The following is a 12,579-nucleotide window of genomic DNA, read 5'->3' as shown; positions in this document are numbered from 1 at the left end:
CCAAGCAGCCAGCCAGTTCTTCAAAGGAATCTCCCAGGCTTGGCATTACTTGTGTCCTTTGTCCAAGGACAGAACATTTGGAGCAACCAGCATAACTCAGCAGCCAAACCAGGTCGTGTTGCCTGGACTCCTTTCTGGCACCTCTGCCACCTACTTCCATGCCAAGGCTTATCTGCTCCCTGCATGAGGCTTTCCAAAAACAAACTCCTTTCTGGTCTTTGCTCAAAGAGCCACTCACTCCTAAGCCTTTCCCGACCACTGGAACACAAATAAGGCAGCAGAAATGAGATTCAGAACCCCTCTATTGAAGAGAGGTAACATCTCTTGCCACTTGACACCTGTGTGCAGATTTAGCACTATCCTGTGTTTTCTGTGATGCTTTTTTATCTTTCATAAGTATTAATATCTGTATTTTATTTGTGGTTTTGGTTAATTTGTAAAATTTGAGGTGAAGTTATTTGACATTTTCCTTCCTTAGGCTCTGTGGAAGGCATCTGTGCCATTCTTCTTGTGTGAGCATCAACAAATCCATTCCCTGAGAGACAACTAATTAGTCACATAGAGGCTTAAGTCTCATTCCTAAGAAAGGACTTAATGTCATGGTGGCAAATCCTGTCACCTTTGCCTGACCAACTTGAAAGGAGAAAGACTTGTTACTGTGCTACACAACCCATTCATCTGACAGGGAAAATGATACTGACTTATCTAGGGTGAAATATGTAATAATTTAAAAAAATTCAAAGACAAATTGTCTCCAAGCAGTGCTAATATTTCCATACTCTCTCCCAGTGCCACAAATGAATCAGTGTATCAGTAACTAAGTGATGGGCAGTTATTTAATGAGTTAATCTCATTAGGATATTTGAACTCTCAGAAGAGGCTCAACCCATTAGCTATGTGAGAGCTTTGAAATGAGCTTTTCAAAAGGATTGTAAGAATAGATTAAAAAGCAGTTAATACAATGTGGACTTTACCAGACTGTCAGGCAGGAGGAGGAGCAAGAGGTCATTGCTGGTGAGCTTCTACACAAGCCCTGCAGCCACAGTAGCTAACAGGGCCCCAGTCACTTGTAGAACCCATTAAATAACATCACTAACAGTCTAGACACCTGTTGTTTCTAAGGTTGGCTTTGCTATTCCATGAAGTTTCACCTTGCTTCCACATTTTGAATCCTGTAGCTTTTACCTGATCTGGATACTAAAAAATTGACTAATCTTATTTTGTATATTGGACTAAAAAACCCCATAATACTATTTTTAAGTTAAAATTATCCAAGCTCACATTCTCAGTGGTGATGGTATCCCATCTAAACCCTATTTTAACTTGAATTTAATTAACATAAATGCAGGTTGTTATTAAATAAATTATGAAGAACTGAGTATCATCTAAAATAACATCATATCATAACTTGATTCCAGTAGAATGCCATATCTTATACAATCATATCTCTGGAGTTTATATTTTATTACTGGCTTCTGCTCTTTATATTTACTTATATTAGCTTCAGTAGAACTACTCACATCAATAAAGTAAACAGTATTTGACCCTATAACATTAAATAGAAGACATTAATAGAGAATATCTTCAAGCAATAATTAAAACTCAGGGCAGAATAATTTTCTCCATTGTCATAAATCACAGTGAAATGTGGATACCTAATGTCTGATTAGTCAGATCTGGTCTACAAAAGCAGTCTAGAAATGTCCACCACTTAATTTCTAATGCTAATTGCACTTAGACTATGGTTTTAAAAGCAGTGATATGAAAGGTTCATATTGTTTAGAGTATTGTAAAATGTAACCATTAAGTAATGCATTTTCAAGAGTTCGGGGAACATTATTAAAGTTCATTTCCATGCTGCAGCTGCAGGAGTTGGAATTATGAAAGTGAAGAAGCTGTAAAATTGAAAAGGTCAGGAATGACATTCATCTATTCCAGCTGTCAGATTAAAGGAATGTTAACAAAACTAGTCTTCGGTAGAAAAGCCAATTGCCTACTTGTATTTTGGCTGCCCCAATACTCGTACTCTACTGTAGGTAATCTATAGTAAAGTCCACATAGGAACAGTGCATCATTTTTTTTATATGCCTTTTGTAAACAAGTGAACCTCATTTCCATAAATGAGGAAACTCTAATGATTCTATAACCCAAATCAGTCTACAAAGCAGCCGAATATTTCAAGCCAGTGTTCAAAGAAAGTGGTAAGTGAATGAAGTTTATATATTCTTGGAAGCAGAGTTCAGTTTTCAGAGTGCTGAGAGTACAGAGCAAATTTTAAATTTTACTCTAATGTGCTCGTGCAAGCAGTATTTTTAAAGTATCTCCTACCAAGGCAGTTTTTATTATAACAACATATAGAAAAGTTTCTGACACAGATCTATTCTTTTATAGATGACCTGGATTTAATAATCTCACAGTGCGAAGGACCTTGTCTTCAACAGTCCATTCCCATGAGGTGAGACTGTGCAAATGTATCACACCTAAACACAGATCATCAGTGGAGACTGAGTGTAAATCCTTTGTTATTGAATGACAGTCCCCTGCCACATGCAGAAAGAGCCCTCAGCAATGAGTAGTGAGAGACTTGTGCTTTTTATGATGCACCAAATCATGCCTTACACAGACAAGGACACTCCTCAGTAACTGAGGCCAAAGAAAGAGGCCCGAGCCCTGTAGAGTGGCACACATTCGAGGGAATCCAATGATTACACAATTTTATTGCAAGCCCCTCTGGCCATTTTCGATTGCTCTTCCATTTTGTGTTCAGCCTATATGCTGCGGATATTCCCAGAGGTTTATACTTACAACGTGAACAACCACCCACAGCTGACAGTGTCAAGGCTATTCCCACATACACCACCTCAATCCTTATTTGTCCTCTACTATGGAATACAGATGGGACAGAAACAAAATCTCAAGCTATGACAATATAGTACTAGCTCATTATGTAGCTTTCGAGGTAAACTTTTAAAAATCCTTCTGTAATCTGATTTTTTCCTATGGAAAAGTATAAAAAAAGCTAGAGGGAATACTTACAATTCATTAAATATTCAGGTGTACAGTTGCAATCCTTTAATAAATGGAAGTGACCTTCAAAACAGACATCCCAAAGATTAAGAGAACTTCTCGAAAGATGGCATTTGTCCCTAATCAATGACTTGAAGAACTTACTCTTCCTAGAAATGAATACAAAAAAGACCTTTCAGCATTATACTACTTCAAAAGCAAATCATTCACAAAACTTACATAAAAGAACATTAATGAGCTAACAAAGCAACAGAACAAAACATCAAAAAAGCATATTGAAATCCTCTTATGCTTATCAGTATCTACATCCATACTGGGAGTGCTGGAAAGCCATCCACACATCCACCTGCTGTTCCCAGGGCCTGGGTGATGCTATCAGTGTTAACTGCGTTTCTTTTATTGTGTTTTTTTACATCAAAACACATATAACATTTTACAAATGGATTTCCTTTTCCATAGTCACACTGGTATCTTAGCTCTAACTGGGTCACTGCATTGGAACAGATGCAATCTCAGCAGAATACTGTGAGAAATCTGGGCTACATTAATGATCCAATTACAGCAGAAATCTCTAGAAAACCCAGATTTATTAAAAACCAGGAGATAATTACAATGTACTTCTAGGGATGACCAGATGGACAAATCAGTTTCAAACTCTTTAAGGGGGCTGGAGCTGAATGAGAGGTGACTATGCCAATGCCTACGTAATTGGAGAAATTCCCAATCTGTGGATATGGTGAAAAAGCTGGAGTCTCACTACAGACACCTGGGGGAACTGGATCTAAATCCTATTGCAGGAAGGAGCATGGATTATGCACTGCTGTGAGGACAGGGTGACAGAGGAAAAGGTGTCCAGGAGAGGACAGAGCAGAAATCAGGAACCCCCAGGCAGCTTATTATCAAAGGAGAGTATTTACACAAATGAGCTCCTTATGTTTTAATGTCAGGTCCTCTTGAAAAGCTACATTTTCTCTCCTGAATAGAAAATAATAAAAGCCATCTCCCAAGTAGCAATCTGGTCCCACGCTTAAGCAAACCCAACTCTCTATCACAGATTTGCACACAGGAAAAAGAGAAAGAAAAACACTTGAGAAATCTGAGCATAAACAGCTTGCTTTTACTACTCCAAAGGCAGGTAAAATCTCACAGCATCCTCTGTGAACTTGATAACACATTTCATCAGAGGGACCTGCCCCTGCCTCTAATAAAACTGCATCTGTGATAGTCGCATCAAGGTAATTTGCATCTAAGAGAATGTCTAACATTAAACATTTAGTTAATAAGGAACTTAGCCAAGACAAGGTCTTTTTTTTTTTTTCCAGCTAAATATTTTACCTGAAAAGATATCTTAAACAGTAGATTTCTCATTTATACAACTTCCTGCCAGCTCCAAGCTTGTAAATATTTACATTTCAGCTACTCTGATAGTTAAAGTGACCTTTCTGTTGTACACTTTACACCAGTTCTGTATTTTACTTTCAGTGTTAACATTCTTTCTGGTCCATCTTATATTAACAAGCAGTATTTAAATATATGCACATTTCATATTTTAGCTGATGTTTTAAGAATATTTTTTAAGGTCACCCTGTTTGATCCATCTCACAAACAGTGAATTTATGCATCATGTATCCCATCTCTACTTGCTTTTTCTACCTACATCTATCTTCTCTGATTGCATTTGAATAGGGTTATTTTCTATTTTAAATAACAGATTTATGCCTTAGCTGTCAGTCTGTCTTTATTTGAAAATTTAATTTTGTTTCTGGAAGTCTAGATTAATTTATTAGATTTAACTGTCTCTTGTGCATTGCAGCAATAGCAAAAGAGTATTTTCCCCTGTGGAGAGAGTATACAAACAAAATGCACTCAACTTAAAACTAAAGAACATTATTACTCAGACCAGCACAACACAGTCAGTCCAGGTTACAAACCTCGGTGTTGTAATTTTTAATAATGATGGTGAGCAGTGGGAATTGACTAATAAATATGACAACTCACAAATTCAGGAGCCTCCAAAACCTGTGGAATGGTTAGCAGAGAAGTCATATTCCCCCACAATGTCCCCTTACAGTTCTATTGGCAAATACCCTTTCACAATGCAGAACCACACAAACACACAACTTGATCCCTGATATGCATGGATTTATTTTAGTGAGGCGGAAAACAAGAATCTGCACCACCGTTTCTAGTTAGTCAGACTTATTTATTGATCCAGTGTGGCATTTCACATCTTCAGTGTGACATGTTCTTTAGCATCTCTCAGCAGTATGAAATTCATAATATTATTTCTCAAGCCCCAGAATTGCAGGACTTTCCTAAAAGTATAATCAACTCATTGCAGTTTGTGCCTATGGTTTTTCGAGTGTCCAAAACAGCAAAAATCTCAGGGAGGACTGGTGCTGGGGTGGTGATGGTGTTTGGGGTAGGTTAATATTTTTGATGTACTGGCATATTTTGACACTTTGTCCATTTTTCATTTCTGGAAGTACCTAGGCTTCTGACCAGTTCCATTATTTACTCTTCATATTGTGACAACCATGTAGACCAATCCAGAATCTGTTAAGAATCAACCTCTACACCTCTTATCAACAATAAAAAACCCTACAGCTTGTGATTCTGCACTCTCAATAATATGCACTGCTTTTGAAAGGAATTAAAGTATTTCTATATCAATAAAGTTCATAGTCAGGGACCACCAAGAATATAATAATACCAAGAACAGAGAAAGTAAAAAGCTGAAGTATCCTTCAGCTTTGTGCTAAAGGATATCATGTGCATCATGACAGTGGCAAACTGAGTCCTGATTTGCTTTGTTAAATGCTGAACATCAGGAGCACAAGCAGAAATGCCTTACACAAGGAAAACAAATGCACATGCATGATGATTTTTATTGCTCACAAAATATCAGTCAAAAGTTGCATGGAACATGCAACTACAAGGCCTTCTACTCACCCATTCAGGGTAAACCAGCAGCTGTTTATTGTAAGCAATGATGAAGAACAGCATGGCCACCAGTAACAAAAGAAGGCACTAAGAGAAGGAGAACACAGCAAAACTGAACTGGTTCAGCAGCATTCAGTCTGTGCCACTGTATGCACAAAGTGCTACGAAATCCAGGCAATCACTGCAGTCAGTCTTGACATCAGTTCCACAAAAATTAAGTGGAAATACTGCAAAGCACAATCTCTGCACACACCACAAAAGCAGAGTCTTCTGAAGGTTCTTTTAAAATCTCATCAGCTCAGAAACACTCTAAGGTATGGATTTTGGACGCAGTCATGAATACGAGGCTGCTGCTGTCATATCCAGGTAAATAAAACACAAACTGTGTAACAGAAGTTCAGGCACTGTATAAGCACACTAGTGGAGGTAGTGAAGAGGCAACCATCCAGAACGGGGGACTCATACTTCCCTTACCTTACTTGTGATTGCAGGTTCCCCTACTAAGGGGCATAAATAAGCCCATTCCAGCCTATCCTTTCTGCTTGATAGCAAAACTTATCAAGTATATGTTAATTTAAAACCTATGCTAATGACCATTTAAAGGATCATACAAGACAGAAAATAAAAGGGTAGGACCTGCAAGGAAGTAAAATGTGCATTACACACTTAAAAGTTTCTTCCTCTTCCTTAAGAAGTAGAATATATTATCATAACAATTACTTTGTTATAGAAAGCACTTTCAAATAACAAATCAGTTGTACAAACCACTGCAGCAATAGAGCTGAAAGGACTGCTCCTCCCCCAAAGTAGTGTCGCTTTAATTTAACAAGTAATTAATGAATACATAAACCCTGGACAGAACTTTAATCTATCCCACTGCCAAATAATTAATCATTCATTCCACATCTAATCCTGTTCTGATAAATGTAATTAATATTTCACTATGGCACTGCAGAATAGAACAGTACCTTGGAGCAGAGAAAGGCAGCCTTCCATTTCTCCCTCATTTTAACCCTGAAGTGATAGGTGCTCTCTGCCATGGACAGGTAATCCAGAATATGGTCTTCAGTGCAGTTGTAAATTAGGGTTTATGCATGGCATATATTGTGATTGTGACAAGGCTGTTCTTCCCCTGACCTATTATAAAAAGAAAACAAAACAACCCAGCAGCTATGAAATATGGATCACCTGAGCTTGGTCAACCATTTTTCTGATCCGACAGCATTTGGGAAACCAGAGCTTGAACTAATGTCTTGGTCTATACAACATCACTGAACATATGCCAGGATTGTGGATAGAGAACAAAGCATGTGCAGACTGCCTGCTTCTGTCCACAGAGAGCCATGCTGTGAGTAAAAACCACTGGATGAAGATTTAAGTTCTAATTTTACTGTAGGCAAACACTGACATCTTTTTTGAAAACTTGGTGAATAATCTAGAAATGTGTCGAAGTGTACACAATTAAATTGCAGGAAGTTCTATGTTGTTTTTTTCTGGGGTGACACATCTCAAAACCCCTCATATTTCAGCCAAGAGTTTTGTGAGGAAGATTCTATAACAAACAAACTGCCTTGGGATCCTGCTGCCCAATTACTCAGAAACAGAGACATCCTTTCAGAGTTGTCTCCTTGCTCAGCATTTTCCTCTATGGCCCCAAATTCTTCTCTCTAAACAAATTCTAATTTTAATATTATATTTTATTCTCATTCAAATGCAGCAAAACCCCTCTTGATAATTACCTTGACAAGTATGTACAGTCCTTACAAGAAATCCAGCTTGTGGCACAAAACTCCCTGAGTGACATCCTGATGCTCAAAGGCAGCTACAGTTCCTTCCCTCCCTAAGATCCTATATTATACTACTATCTCAGCTATCACTAATCTAATGCTCATGTCCCAAATCAGTAAGGAGACAACTTTCAGATGGTGGTCTCTGGTGAAGTAAGACTAAAGAGAGCCACATGGAACCAGATAGTTTTAACTTTGTGACTTAGCAAGAGCTATTTTACACACAAACTAATTTTCATAGTTTCCTTAGGTGAAATTGAATTCAAAATTCCTTGTTTTCCATTATCTCCAAATACTCTAAAATAAACTTCTTGCTACTAGAACAGAATCCAAAACTGAACCTGAGTCATACACCCTTATTAGAACACTTTTCAACACAAAGTGAGACTTAAGTACCTAGTAAGTGCTAGTTCTAGGTTCATAAGAAACAATTGACCTGACTAGGAACAAGGGATCATTGAGGCAAATATCCTGATTCTGACAGCAGCCAGCACCAGAGGCTTCAAAGGAACACTCCTGCCTCACAATAAAACCTAAACAATAGAAGGTTATATTTATTGTGTTTCTTGAGTCAGTTCTTTTGCACAGGAGACAACAAATTATTTTGCTTGCCACAGTGGATGATATTTATACTCTTGTACCAATAGTCACATGGACTTGTTGGCCAGCTGCTGCACTGTCACCTCATTTCTGAGTCCCACGAGGAAACCTGTTCCATATTCATGAGCAATGCATTAATTTCTAAGATCCTGGAAACCCTCACTGAAGCTACATGTTATAATCCAGCTGATTTTTTATCACTTAAGATCAACTAAGCCTTAATTCACTGTAGAAAAAGTGTCCAGTGACGTTTCATACACATACACTCATGATATCATCACATTTTTGCTATCACATATGGATTTTATTTCAAACCATTTATTCTAATTACTTAAAATGTGCCAAGATTATTGATAAATGTGAATATACCATTCCACATTAGATTTGATGAGATTTCATAATGAAGAGGAACTTTCTTTCAGGATAAAGCATATTTCTTCTTTATAAGAAACTAATGTTAAATTGAAATCAGCTAGGGTTAGGCCCATTCATGCTAATATGACCTTCAATTAGTGAAGCACACATCTCAAGATCCAGCTATTTTATCAGACACACCATATAAGATGAGGAAGTGTTGTTATCCTCAAAAAATTCTACTCTGAGGTGACCTTCTATATAGCTAGGCTCATTAGGAAAAAAAAAAAAAAAAAAAAAAAAGAAAGAAAGAAAAAGAAAAAAGAAAAAAAAAGAAAGAAAAAAGAAGAAGAAAAGAAAAAAAAAAAAAGAAAAAAAAAAAAAAAAAAAAAAGTATGATTTCTTCCTGGTCTCTCTTCCAGGAAAATCTGGAAACCTCTTATTACAAATAATTACTTAACCCATGGATTCATGCATCATAGCACCATAGACAGCTAGCACATTAACCCTGTGCAATACTCCCAAAATACAGGTTTACATTGTGTCATTTTACTTAGCATCAACAGCTATTGGCTTTTACTTAGAAAGCACTACAACTCCACTTGAGTCCAGATTATGAAACAGTAAATACACTGACATCCCTAAATCAGCAAAGAATACCTCAGTGGTCTCCCTTACTTTCAGCCACATATTCATTGCCCAATATTTTTGCCACTGAGGTGTTCAAACAGCACTAGAGTTCTTCTGCAAATCTGGCTAACTTCAGTGCTTACTCCACTTAATCATGAGACTTCTTTTATTCTCATCCAGAAATACAGTACCTTTGACATGGCAGAGAAAGAGATCTATATTATACTCCATTTGGAAGCTCTGATACGTTTAAAGTTGTTTGTGGACACTAAACAAATACCTTAGCCAGAAAGAAAATTAGGGAGATTATCATGTGGAACTTTCCCTAATTTCTACAGAAGCCCTTTCAGCAATATGCTACAGGCAACAAAGGAATTACATACAATATTTATTTATTTATAAATTGTCCTTTTCCTTTTTAGTTACTTATCAGAATACAGAGAATTAAGCTACAGAGTGATGCTTAAGTACCTAAGTAGAAACAACAAATGCAGGTAAAAGATATTAAGGAAATGAAAGGTTGACTATTAGGAAACAACCACCAAAGCTAAGAACAGTGCAGACTTCATAAGACTGGAGTATGTTAAATTATCCTAAGACTCATCACTGAAAGACAGAAAAATTGGTTGAATAAAGGAGGCCTTCCCAGAAAAGATCAAAGAGTTGGCAGGGATGGAGGGGGATGCATAAGGAGAGACAGCTGGTATATATTGCCAAATCTTACTGAAGTCAGATGAGATACAAGAACTGACATTATAATTAAGGATCTGGCTGTGCAAAACCTAATAGGTAGGAGGTGATAATGGGCTGAAACAACTGGATCGTGCTGTATTCTTAGCATGGAGAGAGAATCTCAAATATACTTTTTTTTTATAATACCCATAGCCTTCTCTTTAGTTTGCTGGCATATCCTGAGTACTCAGATATGTCACAATATATTTTTTCTTTCCATAATTGTCTTTTCTTCTAAACTATTTCACTTATATCCCTCTGAGCTATGCCATCATCATGTACAGACACACCTTTCTCCAACACTCTCCCAGTCAGGTGACAATGGAGACATTCCTGGGTCCTCCAGCTTGCTAAGGCTTCAGAGTTGGGGGCTGCATTTTGAATGTTTTTTGGCTGTTGGATTTGGTGCTTTGGCTTGGTGGGTTTTTTTGGGTTTTTTGTTTTGTTTTGTTTTTAAAGTTAGGTAAGTAAGTAATTTAAAAAATAGAGCATTTTGACCACAGCCTTATGGTGCGTTTAATCAAACTGTTGGACACCCAGTCTGCCATTTAACACATTTTTGCGTGGAAGTTCTTAATATTCACCACTTTCATCCTCCCTAAAAGACATTAACTCTAATAGCCAGAGAAATGAGTCCCTGGAAATACTCTCTTTTTTTCTGCCGCCTCTTTTTATAGAATCTATTCAATGAGCATCTTTCACAGGGTCTAGCAAGCTCCGTTCCTGCAGCACCAGCCCCATCTGCTGCCCCGCGCCGGGACAGCAGCGGCAGCGGCAGCAGCCCCCGCTCGGGCCAAACACCATCCCCGCGTTTTTGTGCGGCAAAGCTCCCAATAACCTCGTGTTTAGACTTCAGCCGTACCCGCAGTCTGGTCAAACAGACTGATCCGGCAGTGTGCTCTGCTAAGCTCTTGCTGGTTTCACAGGTTAGTAATATTTACGTGACATTTTCCAGTAGAGCAGTTCTAAAATCTTGATTTTCTCAGCTTTAGTGAAAAAGAATAAAATCAACAGAAGAAAAAACTTTGATATGATCATGTGCAGCCATTAATGTAAACACTAAAAGAGGAGGCTGTCAAGTTGATCCCCAGCAGCACGCCCAGCAGCTCTGTCAGAGCATCTCTAGAGGCTGGAGAGTTGAGGTATGTGTGTGGCAGCAGACCAGGACAGTATATTAAGAAGAGTATAGCTGTATTTCCTGGAATAAAATTTCTAAATTGTGTCTTTAGAGAAAATGACTACCTCATCTTGCTAAGATCATGTTCTGTGTAGCTGCCATAGTAATTTAATTTACAGCCAATTAAGATATGTAGTCAATTTCACGTGGATATACACATACTTGCTTGAATTTGAGGTATGTGTGGGGGCTTTTTTAAGGTTTTTTTTCTCTTCAGCACTGCCTGACAGAAGACACTCTGATGTCTTGCAGAGCAGCAGTGGCCCACAAGACCAGAGCCTGAGAAATAGCCCCTCAGATAGAGCTGCAGGGGCCCTTCATTCATCAAATACTTCATTCGTTTGACATGGGCTGATACTTGCTCTTGGCTTTGCTCTTTGTGTTTTGTTTCTTATTTAACTTGTGATTACGACATCAGTAATAGATTACTTTATGTTTAAAAACATAAACCTATGTCTTGCACACAGGTAATAAAAACACTGTTTTGCTAGCGTGGTGTGTTTCTCAAACTAGTTGGATTCATTTTAGCAATGTACTTTATCAATGCTGTATTTTCCCTGCAGCAAAACAGTCAGCTGTTGCAGAGGAATAATTATTTTTCCTGTTAAAATGGTGGCTATATGACAGTTCATTGTATCTATTAAATAGCTACCTATTCAGGCTGAAATCAGAACTGCTCTCAGAGTATCCAGCTTGCTACTGAAATGATTTAAACAGGTCGAGTGTAACACTGTAAATATGATCAAGGCAAAAAGCCAGTCATTAAAATTGTCAGGTTTACCCTAATAAAGCAGGAAGGTCTTTGCTATTTCTCTGTAACAGACAGTTTATTGTCCAACTGTATTCAATGACTTCAGGACATCTGGCCACTTAACCAATGTGTCTGAAGTCCAGAATGCCAAAGAAGCCATAAGGGAAATAATCAGTGGTCTGATTCTCTTTCATACTAAACATCTTGCATACAGCTCTGACAGACTGCATGGTTTTGGTGTAAAATGCATGAGATTTTAACATTCCTGGGAGCTGAAACGTGACAGAGTCTTGATGGAAAGAAAAAATCACATCTGAAGAACTATGTATTTTGCTAGGCCAGCAAATGGTTTTATGATGGGGCATAAGCCTGGGAAATGCAGGAGTGCAGTGATTCCAGCTAGGATGTAGAAGAGCCTTGTCTTACAGCTAAAACAAGTACCTGCTTTATGTGAGTGCTTTCCCACTTCTTTCCACCAGTAGTCAAAGCTAAGCTAACATGACTGGAGGCCCCGGTCCCAGTACAGAGGCACCATGGAAGTCCCCGCCCTTCCACCAGCAGGGAGTAGGGCCTGCTGG

Source organism: Calypte anna, chromosome 11 (genome assembly GCF_003957555.1).
Source record: "Calypte anna isolate BGI_N300 chromosome 11, bCalAnn1_v1.p, whole genome shotgun sequence".
Lineage (NCBI taxonomy): Eukaryota > Metazoa > Chordata > Aves > Apodiformes > Trochilidae > Calypte > Calypte anna.
Note: the sequence above shows the minus strand (reverse complement) of the source record.